The following is a 13,301-nucleotide window of genomic DNA, read 5'->3' as shown; positions in this document are numbered from 1 at the left end:
TACTTTGGAGCCACTGACCAACTTGCAGTTCTTCGAATGGTATCAACATCTACACCCTTACTGTAGGCCTTAGATACAGCCGCATGTTTAGCACTATATGCAGTAAAGATATTAGTGTCCACTCCTGCTTTCTTTAGTAAGTCTTTAATCCAGTGTCCAATCGTTTGGGCACTAGCTGGCTTATAAGGCTTGATCGTCGCTATAAACAGCCTATCTGATTTGGACCTCAACTATTCTGTGCGTTTTAGGTAGTACAGGATGATGGATGCTACGCAAATACTTTTCCTATCCTTGAAGAAAGGAATTGAAAGTATTGGCTGCTTTCCTCCTGGTCTAGACGTTTTAATCAAATCAGGTATTTTTATCTTCAACCCAACAGTTGATTCTATTATATTTTCTGTTTTAATTAAGGCTAAGGTTTGCAATCTATGGGCTGTAATGAGGATTAACAGTGTTGCTGTAATCTCTGTTAATTCTTTTAGTTTCAACTTATCCAGATCTGTCATCTTTTCAATATACGTAAGTACTATGTCCGTGTCCCAGGTTTCTGAATATTTGAGACGCGCTGGCCTTATCTTGTAAGTTCCTCGAATGAATCTCGATATTAGAGGATCATTTGAGAGACTGTTCTTCGATATAAGAGAGATGGCAGCTCTTGATGAGTTGAGGGTTCCGTATGTTGCACCTTCGTTAAATCGCGATGTCAGGAAACTAATGACTTCGGTGCTTGCTGGCTCAAAGGCATCAATTTTATTTTCTTGAGCAAATACGAGCCATCTTTTTAAAGGTCCTTCGTATTGTTTGACCGTTGACTCTGCCAACGAACTCAGCATTATATTTATTGATTCTTCCTTGATGCCATTGATGACGAAGGCCTACCTGATAATTTCCCGACCACAAGTGAGAGCTTCGTTGCCAGTGGATGAAGTTCTTGTCTAGAAGGAGATAAAAGTAGTGATAAGGACGGTTTAAATATCAATGGAGGTTCACTGAGCAGGGAAGTAAATAATGGATACCATGGTTGAGCTTTCCACAGTGGAGCTACCACAATACCCACTGCTTCATCATTGATTATTTTCCTCAAAGTTGGTAGGACCAAGGCAAACGGAGGGAAGGCATAAAAATATTCCTTACTCCAAGACACCGTAAACGCGTCAACTGACTCTGCATCTGGATCCGGATAGCGAGAGCAGAATCTTACACATTTTTTATTAATGCGTGAGGCAAAAAGGTCAACAGACGGTGATCCCAAAACTTTTAGAATTTTTTGAAAAACTACAGGAGATAGTTCCCGCTCAGTGTCTAAGTTTCTTACTCTAGAAGCAGCGTCTGCATCCACGTTCAACGCTGAAGGAATATACGTTGCAACCGGCCAAATCTTTCTAACTTCACACCATTGCCAAAACTTCCTTGCCAGCTCTGAGAGTACTGGGTACCTAATCCCACCAGCTTTATTAATATAGGCAATAGCTGTCGTATTGTCTATACGTAGAAGAATTTCGCACAAGAAACCTTGTGTAACTACACCACTAGACTCCGCACCCCATCCTGTTCTGGAGGCATCCGAAGTTACCACCAACTTATAAATGTGGGACTTTATTCTACTGCTGGCCAACATAATATTATCTCTCCACCATCTAATATCTTCAAAAACATCCTCCTTCAGTAACATAAAGCCTTCAAAATTTTTATTGTTTATCAACAAAGCTAGCCACTTCGCTCTCTCTAACCTTTTACTATATGCCCTTCCATATTCTACTCCCGGAATACATGCTATCAGGACTCCAATCAATTGTGCTATAAACCTTAATCTATAACGACTACCTAACTCAACAGAATCAAGCATTTTCTTAACTTGAGTTCTTTTTTCATTAGTAATCTCTACCTGATATTTTTTGGAGTCTAATACGAAACCTAGATATTTACATCTTTTGCTAGGAGTCGTCGAACTTTTATTATAATTTATAATAAATCCTAAACTCTCTAGTAATTCAATTGTTGTCTGTACATTGCTCTTACAACTCTTATAACTGTTACCTATGCATAGAAAATCATCTAGATAAACTACAGACAAAAGACCCTTTGATCTAAGCATGTTGACCACCGGCTTCATTATCTTAGTAAAAGTATAAGGACTGGAGCACAGGCCGAACGGTAGACACGTGAACTGATAAAGTTGACCTCTGAACCTGAATCTAAGATATTTCCTACTAACGTAATTCACCCGAACTAACAAGTACGCGTCCTCTAAATCTAAATTAGCCGTAAACGCTCCCCTATCAATAAGATGTCTCGCTGATCTCAGATCTTCCATTTTGAAGCGCTCTGTTTCTATATAATCATTCAATTTTTTTAAGTTAATAATAAAACGATCCGAACCGTCCGGTTTTGGGACTAAAAAGTACGTGGACACGAATTGATCATCGGAATCTGTACAGACCTCAATAGCTTTTTTCTGTAAAAGCTTATCGATCGCCCTTTGGACTCTCAGATCATCACTAGGAGACCATGTAGGTTCTCTAGGCTCAATAAGTTGAGTAGGACGTGTCTTAAAGGGAATATCGTAGCCTCTGATCCAGTCAATAATGAATTCATCATCGGAAATACCTTCCCAATGCTCAGTGAACAAACTAAGTCTTCCTGCTAACATATTTACCTCCTGTGGTTCCTTTTCAGAAACCAAAATTACTTCGCACTCTTCTCCGTGGTCGTCTTCTGAGCTGTTTTCGACGCTCCCGCTGTCGCAGTGTGTCTCTGCCTGTATTTCGGGTTCGTAACAAATCTCCTCTGGTAAGCGCCCACCTGCCTGAATCTCGCAGGTGGGCCTCTGAAGTTTCCCTGGGAGAAGTTCCTAGGAGCTTGTTTTTTAGCTGCTGGTTTTTCTGCGGTCTTCAATGTTGATGCAGCTTTCACTATTGCCTTCGCATCTTTAACTTTCTCATTAAGCTTCTCACCGTAAAGCCATTCATCAGGGACACTCGCTTCTAGTGTTGGTTTTATATCTTTATCTAAAGTCGGTGTGATGAACGACTTCCTAGCTACTGACTGTTGATGAAAGACATCACATAAAATCTTCCCGGTATCCCAAAGACTTTTAACCAGGCTTATCTGATCTATAGACTCTGATGAGCTATCAGATAATAGTGATACAGCTGAGCTCAGTGACAGAATAGCTGCTCCTACGCAGCCTTGTGTCTCAGCGAAGTGATCATCGCGCTTCTTGGCTATGTCAGTCAAGTGACGCTGCACCTCAAGGTTAACTTTAGGAGCCTCAGACCTAAAATCTACATTTTTAGGTTGTTTTTTGAGCAGAGATTTTCTCACCTCCTCAGTCAAGCCTTTTGACATCCAATCTTGCCACCATTTCTTAAGATTATCATTAATCTTAACTGGAGCCTTTGTGACAGGAATCTCCTCCCCCAAGACTTCTCGAAGTTCATCATCTAGCTCGTAATTCTCGTCATCAAGCTGTCCTTCCTCCAAAGAATCAGTGACCTTCTCAACTTGGTTCTGCGTTTCCTCAGTAATCACCTCTGGTGATTTTTGTACTTCATTGTCAGCCTCTGTGGCTGGTATCTCATTCTTTTTGGCGGGTATAACCTCTTGAGCCTTGTTGGCTGGGGTGTTTTTCCTATTACTGCCAATGTCTGTAATAACGAGAAAATATGTCATACATTGGGCATTTAATATCAAGAATTATTTCATTCTTGTATGACAAGCCTATCTTTCGTGTGGAAAGGAGATGCCTCAAGACATCTATTTATGTTCATACAGAACAGGGTTATGTTCGTGTGGAAATAACCCCTGTGATACTTCGTATGGAAGACACACACATTAAGCTACCATGAATATAAAATTCTCCCAATTATCTGTACTCACCCTTATTAGGCTGATTAGAATTAATTAACTCATTCTGAGATGCCTGTTGTTTTATTAACTCCTGTACGCTCTTTGCCAGCATGTCAAGTTGTTCCTGCATGCGTCTTCTGGAACTTGAACGATCTTGGGAACGAGATCTAGAGCGTGATCTAGAACGCTTTTTAGATTTTCCCATGTCTAAGCTGATTTTTATTTTTCTTAAAAAATTAAAAAATTTTTAACAAATTTTTCTCACGTCTGTTGTCGTCGACACAACAAAACAATATGAGTCCGCAAGGGTGCGCGCCAGGCAGTGGAGGCTTGGCGCGGGGAAAAGATTTCAAATTTAAACTCTAAAAGTTGTGTAGTCGACACGTACTTGACAGTACTACATGTAATCAATCCATTAATCATCGAAGAACGAGACGCGTAGTATAATAAAGTTCGAATTCGAGGTTCTGTTCGGGGACCAAAAATTCCTTCTTCTTATTTGGCATCGTAAACATAGTGATTTGTTCGATCTCAACTATCCCGCAAACATAAATAGCAGAATATTTTGTGAACCCTGATTGTTGGTCGAACAGTGCAGTTGCAAATTTTATATCACCACAAACTTTCCATTAATGTTCCGAATAGTTTATTTCATCTAATACGATTTGCAAATTGTAAATCAGTGCCAATATGTTTCCATTATGAAGAAGCACAGTTTTCAAACTTATCTTAGATGAATCAATACAACCTTTCACATCTGGTCAGTACACTGATGAATTTTCGGAACTCCTTCTTTTCATCGAAATTTTAATCATTCCTGATTTCTTGCTTGAATGCTTGTGCCTGTAACCAGGGCACCTCCACATGGTGACGGCGGGCAACAGAACCGTCTGGCAGAGTCCCTGGGTTAACGGCTTGTATGCTGTCATGGAAGATATTTTATTTTTATTTAAAAATTGATTTTTATCATAACGGACTTGATTTATTTTTATTTTTTGCCATTTATTTAGATTTTAAGAGATGTCTGAGCCATATAAATTCGAGATTTATATTCGGCGGTTCGAAATACATGAGAATCATGATTGATCTAATTTTATAAAATTTTTTAACTTCCCGCTAAGAAAATCGAAGATTTTCAAAAATCGGGAAGTTATTGTTTTCACCCCGTTTTGCAAAAATCGAGTTTTCATCAGATCTCGACGTTTGAAGGTCATAGGAAGCTTCCCTGACTATCACCGCGAGGTTGTCACGATGTCTGTATGTGTGTGTGTGTGTGTGTGTGTGTATGTGTGTGTGTGTGTGTGTGTGTGTGTGTGTGTGTGTGTGTGTGTGTGTGTGTGTGTGTGTGTGTGTGTGAAAGTATGTGAACCGCTTATAACTTTTGAACGGCTTGACCAATTTCATCGAGGTTGGTGCCATTCGAAAGAGCTTGACCAAACTTAGAGTTTGAAAACTATTTGGACTGATTCAGATCAATAGATTTTGAGAAATCTTAAAAAAACTGAAAAAAAATTTTTTTTCAAATATGGTTTTTTTGGAATAACTTTAAAACGGCTTAAAGGTTCAATTCCAAAAACTAATCAGCTCTTAACCTCAAAAAACCACGTCGATCGCCACCAGTCCGGTCAAAATCGGTTGATTCATTCAAGAGATATCGTGAACGAAAGAAAACCGAAAAAAGTGTTTTTTCGGAATAACTCCGAAATTCCTAGCGCGATCAATTCAAAATTCAAGATTCTTTGTGGGGCTTAAAAAACTGCGTCGAATGCTGCCAACCGCGTGAAAATCGGTTTTTTCATTCAAAAGTTATTGCGGTTTAAAAATTCAAAAAATAGTGTCTTCCCGGGAAAAAATGATCAGACCTGATCAGACATGAACAGGCATGAGTCTTCAGGCCTGATCAGACATGAAAAATGACCATGCCTGATCAGGCCTGATCAGACATGAAAAATGACCATGCCTGATCAGGCCTGATCAGACATGGTCAGGTCTGAAAGCCCATTGTTACCCGGGAAAAAATGATCAGGACTGATCAGACCTGTTCATATCTGATCAGGCCTGAAATTAGACCTGAGCAGACCTGTTCATATCTGATCAGGCCTGAAATTAGACCTGAGCAGGCCTGTTCATGTATGATCAGGCCTGAAATTATACCTGATCAGACCTGTTCATGTCTGTTCATGTCTGAAGCGTTAAATCCGTTCAGACCTGTTCATGCCTGCTCATGCCTGTTCATGTCTGAAGCATTAAATACGCTCAGACCTGATCAGACCTGTTCATGCCTGCTCATGTCTGTTCATGTCTGAAGCGTTAAATACGTTCAGATCTGATCAGACCTGTTCATGCCTGCTCATGTCTGTTCATGTCTGAAGCCTTAAATACGCTCAGACCTGATCAGACCTGTCCATGTCTGATATCTAGCCAACACTGGGAGACAATTTTATTTAATAGTAATGAAATTTTATTACTATTTAATAAAACGTTTATTTGGCTAATCCCAAATAAAAATTTATTAAATATTAATTAAATTTCCTTAAATACTAATAAAAATTTTATTAAATACTAATAAATGTTTCTTAGTATGTAATGAATATTTATCTACATGTAATATAAAGAAAATTCATTAATCAACTAACTAACAAGTATTGATCAGTAATTAATTGAATAAATAATTAAGTAAAATTGAATTTTGTCGGAACTATATTTTGAAATACAAAGTCTACAACTGTTGTTATCCGAGTGGATGTTAATTTTATGCACTTAAATTTAAAAATTTCACAAATGAATCGATAAGAGTTAGACATTATTTAATAAAATGAAAACAGAAGCAGAAAACCAGACAATGTAGGGACGCATTTGTTAAAAATAAAGACTATGATTTCATAAATTCAATCGAATATTTATTTATTTTTATTATTTAAAATCTCTACATGTGATTCGTCATGAAGTAAACAAATAGGTTAGGTTAGGATGTCTTGTTAAAAATCTTAATACTATTTATTAAAAGACTTTACTGTGAAAATATATTTGAATATATTATAATTAATTGATGAATATTAATTTTTTTTTTTTTTTGAGATTATTTCTTTTAATGACTTAATATTCGTATTAATGACAGCAAACGAAAGCGTCGTTCGTGGTTATTTTAATAAACACATATTAGTATTGAAGAAAATTTTATTAAATACTTATGAAATTTTATTAAATACTAATATAATTTTATTTATATGAAATATAATTTTATTAATATTAACTAAATTTTTTTTCAAGTCCAAATAAACTGTTTTATTACTATTGAATAAAATTCTCTCTCAGTGTAGAACCATATGTTAATGGAGCGAAAAAAAATACATAGCCGTTCCGAATAAATCACTGTAATATATGATTAATTATTAATAATTAATAAATTAGGTATAGAACTCCGTTAACTATAAGGATAAATCATGTATAAAATTTGAATTACTTGAACTAGCTCGAAAGATACTCTCAAGTTAAGATGAATCATTTGGTCAAGAGGTAAAGTGTCAGTCTGAAGAGCGCGAGGTGTACGGTTCGAATCCCCGTCGGCACCGATTTTTTTTTTTTTTATGGACCTGATCGAGTCAGACATGAACAGATCTGATCAGACCTGAACATGCCTGGCCAGGTCTGATCAGACCCGGTCATTTTTCATACCTGATCAGACCTGAAGACTCATGCCTGTTCATGTCTGATCAGATCTGATCATTTTTTCCCGGGTACTTTTAATAAATTATTTTGCTCAATTTTATGAATATAGTATTTGATAGAGTCATATGCAATTCTCTATAATAAATAAAAATAAAAAAAAATGATTACATATAATTGTACGGCTGTATCACCAACAGTCACCCATCCAACTACTGACCACGCTCAATGCTGTTTAACTTTGGTGATATCCGTGCGCCTTGAAGTACCGGCTTGTTGTGCTGCTATCTTATGTGACAACAATTCTATGAAGTACATAACGTATCGAATAAATTTATCATAAATATAATATAAAAATTGATTTTATAATATATTTTGATAGTCTTAACTTATTTATTTAACCGAATCTCATTATAACATCACATTTATTTAAATAATAAAATAAGTAATGATTTTAATATTAGGCAAAAGCAGAGCAGAGCAAAACATCCCATAGGAAATGTAACAAATTTTTTATTTCAAAATTATTTAAACGTAATGATAAAAATAATTTTGCACTTTTTGTGATGACCAAAAAAATTTTTTTCGTCAAAGAAAAAATTTTTATCACATCTCTGACTATGCAAGTCTGATCAGATCTACCCGGAAAAAAATGATCAGACATGACCATGCCTGTTCATGTCTTAAGTGTTAAATACGCTCAGGCCTGATCATACCTGTTCATGCCTGTCCATCCCTCTTCATGTCTGAAGCGTTAAATACGCTCAGGCCTGATTATACCTGCAGGTATATTTTATTATTCAATAAATAAAAGTAATTTGATAATCATTGAAAACCTACCGTAGGGTGAATATAGCTTTTCTAGACATGAACAGGCCTGATCAGACATGAAGGGGTCTGATCAGGCCTGAACGTATTTAACGTTTCTGAGATAAACAGACATGAACAGGCCTGATCAGGCCTGAGCGTATTTAACGCTTCAGACATGAACAGGCCTGATCAAACATGGACAGGCCTGGTCAGGCATGGACAGATCTGATCAGGCCTGAGCGTCTTTAACGCTTTAGACATGAACAGGTCTGATCAGGCATGGACAGGTCTGGTCACGCATGGACAGGTCTGATCAGGCCTGAGCGTCTTTAACGCTTCAGACATGAACAGGCCTGATCAAACATGGACAGGCATGGGCAGGTCTGATCAGGCCTGTTGATGTCTGAAGCGTTAAATAAGCTCAGGCCTGATCAGGCCTGTTCATGTCTGTTTATCTCAGAAACGTTAAATACGTTCAGGCCTGATCAGACCCGTTCATGTCTGATCAGGCCTGTTCATGTCTAGAAAAGCTATATTCACCCTACGGTAGGTTTTCAATGATTATCAAATTACTTTTATTTATTGAATAATAAAATATACCTGCAGGTATAATCAGGCCTGAGCGTATTTAACGCTTCAGACATGAAGAGGGATGGACAGGCATGAACAGGTATGATCAGGCCTGAGCGTATTTAACACTTAAGACATGAACAGGCATGGTCATGTCTGATCATTTTTTTCCGGGTAGATCTGATCAGACTTGCATAGTCAGAGATGTGATAAAAATTTTTTCTTTGACGAAAAAAATTTTTTTGGTCATCACAAAAAGTGCAAAATTATTTTTATCATTACGTTTAAATAATTTTGAAATAAAAATTTGTTACATTTCCTATGGGATGTTTTGCTCTGCTCTGCTTTTGCCTAATATTAAAATCATTACTTATTTTATTATTTAAATAAATGTGATGTTATAATGAGATTCGGTTAAATAAATAAGTTAAGACTATCAAAATATATTATAAAATCAATTTTTATATTATATTTATGATAAATTTATTCGATACGTTATGTACTTCATAGAATTGTTGTCACATAAGATAGCAGCACAACAAGCCGGTACTTCAAGGCGCACGGATATCACCAAAGTTAAACAGCATTGAGCGTGGTCAGTAGTTGGATGGGTGACTGTTGGTGATACAGCCGTACAATTATATGTAATCATTTTTTTTTATTTTTATTTATTATAGAGAATTGCATATGACTCTATCAAATACTATATTCATAAAATTGAGCAAAATAATTTATTAAAAGTAACAATGGGCTTTCAGACCTGACCATGTCTGATCAGGCCTGATCAGGCATGGTCATTTTTCATGTCTGATCAGGCCTGAAGACTCATGCCTGTTCATGTCTGATCAGGTCTGATCATTTTTTCCCGGGCAGACATGCTCATGACTAACTTCAGGCCTGATCATACATGAACAGGCCTGACCAGGTCTAATTTCAGACCTGATCAGACATGAACAGGCATGAACAGTCATTTTTTCCCGGGTTATCATTTTTTCCCGGGTTATCAAATCTCTATCAGACTTTTGAGCTCGAAGAACTCAAAAGCATAGGAAAGCAGTCTCTTTGAGCTCGGAGAACTCAAAATAACCCATAAATTTTATTTTTAAGCTCGAAGAGCTCAAAAACATCATTGGTGCAATTTTAAGCGCCTAAGTATGGAATTAGCAGGAAGTTGCAGGGATGGCCTTTAGGGTCAACCGTTTTCCTAATTTTTTTAACACAATATCTGGAATTTTTTGCTTTTTAACTTCCCGCTAAGAAAATTGAAAATTTTCAAAAATCGGGAAGTTATTGGTTTTACCCCGTTTTTCGAAAATCGAGTTTTCATCAGATCTCGACGTTTTGAGGTCCTAGGAAGCTTTCCTGACTATTCCCGCGAGGGTGTCACTATGTCTGTATGTGTGTGTGTGTGTGTGTGTGTGTGTGTGTGTGTGTGTGTGTGTGTGTGTGTGTGTGTGTGTGTGTGTGTGTGTGTGTGTGTGTGTGTGTGTGTCTGTGTCTGTGTCTGTGTCTGTGTCTGTGTAAGTATGTAAACCTCTTATAACTTTTGAACGGTTGAACCGATTTCATCGCGGTTGGTGCCATTCGAAAGGGCTTCGCCAAACTTAGATTTCCTGTTGATTTGAACCGATTCGGACCGATAGATTTTGAGAAATTTGGAGAAATCTAAAAAAAAGTAGGAAAAAAAATTTTTTCTGAAGTGGTTTTTTTGGGATAACTTTTAAACGGCTCAACCGATCGATTCCAAAAACTAATCAGCTCTCAACCTTGAAAAACCACGTCGATCGCCGCTAATCCGGTCAAAATCGGTTGATTCGTTCGAGAGATATCGTGAACGAAAGAAAACCGAAAAAAGTGTTTTTTCAGAGTTACTCCGAAATTTCTAGTTTGACCAATTGAAACTTAGAAATTATTTATAAGGCTTAAAAAACTACGTAGAATGCCGCCAACCGCGTAAAAATCGGTTCATTCATTCAAAAGTTATTGCGGTATGAACATTCAAAAAATAGTGTTCTATGAAACTTCTATCATACTTTTGAGCTCAAAGAGCTCAAAAGCATAGAAAAGGTATCTTTTTGAGCTCGGAGAGCTTAAAACAACACACAGATTGTACTTTTGAGCTCGAAGAGCTCAAAAAAGCGGCCAGGTAATAACGGAATTAGCGGGAAGTTGCAGGGATGGCCTTTAGGGTCAACCGTTTTCCTAATTTTTTTTCTATTTTTCAGGGTTTTTTTGGAATTTACTTAAACTTTTAGTGGCTTATGGCCTAAATAAACTCCAGATAAGTATTAAGTCGGTCGAAATTCATAAAAATCATGCTTAGTTTGGGTCAAAAAAAATTTTTAAATCATTTTAAATCGCCTAAACTGCCGATTTTCGTCATTTTTTTCGGTTTTTCAAAGTTTTCTCGAAAATTTGACGGTGTACGGGTACAAACTGATCTCAAATTCGGATTCAGCGGGTCGAAATACATAAAGATATATGGGTCACGTCAAAAGTACTGACAACTTTTTTTTTTTCGTGTGCCGGTGTTATTTATAGTGTTCAGAACACACCATAATTTTATCAAATTTAAAAAAAAATATTCAATACCTTAAATAAATTAATTAATGTGCCGTACTCGCTTTTGACGCCGCGCGCGCAACCTAAAAATGTCGCGCGCAGACCTATTTTCAGCGTTAAATTAAAATTATAAATAATCTAGATAGAGTTCCGGGAGTAAGGAGTTTTTTATTGGAAATTTCCTCCTTTTTCAGAATCTTTTTTTGAAATTCCTTAAATATTAATAGTTTATGAAATATTGGCAAAAAGCGAAATGCCATTTTTTTTTGCATCTTTAATTGTTTATAACTTTTGCAATTTTTTCATGTGCTAATACTCGCTTTTGGCACATTTTTCTAGGCGTCATTCCGGATCCATTGAGCTATCGCACATAACTTAAGAGCAGTATCTTTATTTTAAACCATTTTCAACTAGTCGACTAGACTATTAGTAAAAATTCACTAGTGTTATTATTTCGAGTAGTAGTGCCACCATTGCCACTCAATATTTCTTTTTATTTTTATGCTTTTTGTTGTGGTATGCGTTTGGTATAAGTTGTCAATTAAGAAAGTGGAGGGGGTAAAGAGTGGCAAGCCGCTGGCCAGAACTACATATAAAAATCGGTTATAAGCCCTTGATTCTTCGCTCTGCCTCGGGATAGTTCTTGCGTTCCGGCGCTATCTAGCGGCGAGGGCAGAACTACAGCCGTCTCCACTACCCGGGCCTCCGTACTTTTTCTTTTTCTCCCCGACTGCGCTCCATCCCCCACTCGCGGCTTGTCCTCGGCGCACTCGCCGACTCTTTTCTTCCTTCTTTTCCTCTCAAGTAGGCTACGCACGCATGTCTTTTTATTTTATTTTTATTTAAAAAATTTATAAATTTATAAATTGACGGAATCCGTCACATTACTTTATGGTATTAAATCGAGTGTTTTATGGCAAAAGTTCCATATCTATCAGTCATTTTCAAGACGATATTAATTGCTTGAATATATCAAATGATATTGAAATATGGATATCACTTATATTCAATATCGGAATTATCTAATAATACAACTCACATAAATCTGTTCAAATATACTATAGTCCCACTTTTTGTGGTGTTCAAGTACTGGATAATTTACCTGAATAACTAGTTGTGGGCTCAATTCTCTATGTGCTGTATTAAATTTGACGCTGGAAAAATGAAAGGTACCGCTTGGATGTCAATGTACATGAAACTTAGAAATGATGTTTCTGCAGCGCAACAAAGGTCGGATGTACAAAATTTAATAATGTATTTTTTTGTGTATAGATTGTCATTATAAAATTGGTTCTGCATTCAATCAATAGATGTTAATCTATAGTTATACGTTTGATTCTTTAGTATTTATAACCATTATTAGTGTACTCAATAACATAGAAAAGTTATTTGATCACAACTGTTTTAATTATTGCAAAACGTTATACAATGAAAAAATATAAAAGGTTTTAAATCAATAATTCTTGTGATAAACTTTTAATTTATTTGATTTTTTTTTTTTATAAATGCTTGAAAGCATATATTTCGAATATACAAAAATTTAGGTTTCTTAATAAACCTCAAACTACACTTCATGGATTCTCACATTGACCACTTTCCTGAAAATCGTAGAGACTACAATGAAGAATAGGAAGAATGATTCCATCAAGACATAAGTGAAATGGAGACTAGGTATCACGGAAATTGGAATATTAATACGATGGCAGATTTTTGCTGGATATTTAGAAGGGATACACCAAGAGATAATAACAAACGTAAGGGAAATCTACTGCGTAGATCGTTTGAGAACAAAAGAGTTCGATACCAACGAAGAACATTTTAAAATGCGGAGAAAATCGTTCTCT

Source organism: Cotesia glomerata, linkage group LG2, assembly GCF_020080835.1.
Source record: "Cotesia glomerata isolate CgM1 linkage group LG2, MPM_Cglom_v2.3, whole genome shotgun sequence".
NCBI lineage: Eukaryota > Metazoa > Arthropoda > Insecta > Hymenoptera > Braconidae > Cotesia > Cotesia glomerata.
Note: the sequence above shows the minus strand (reverse complement) of the source record.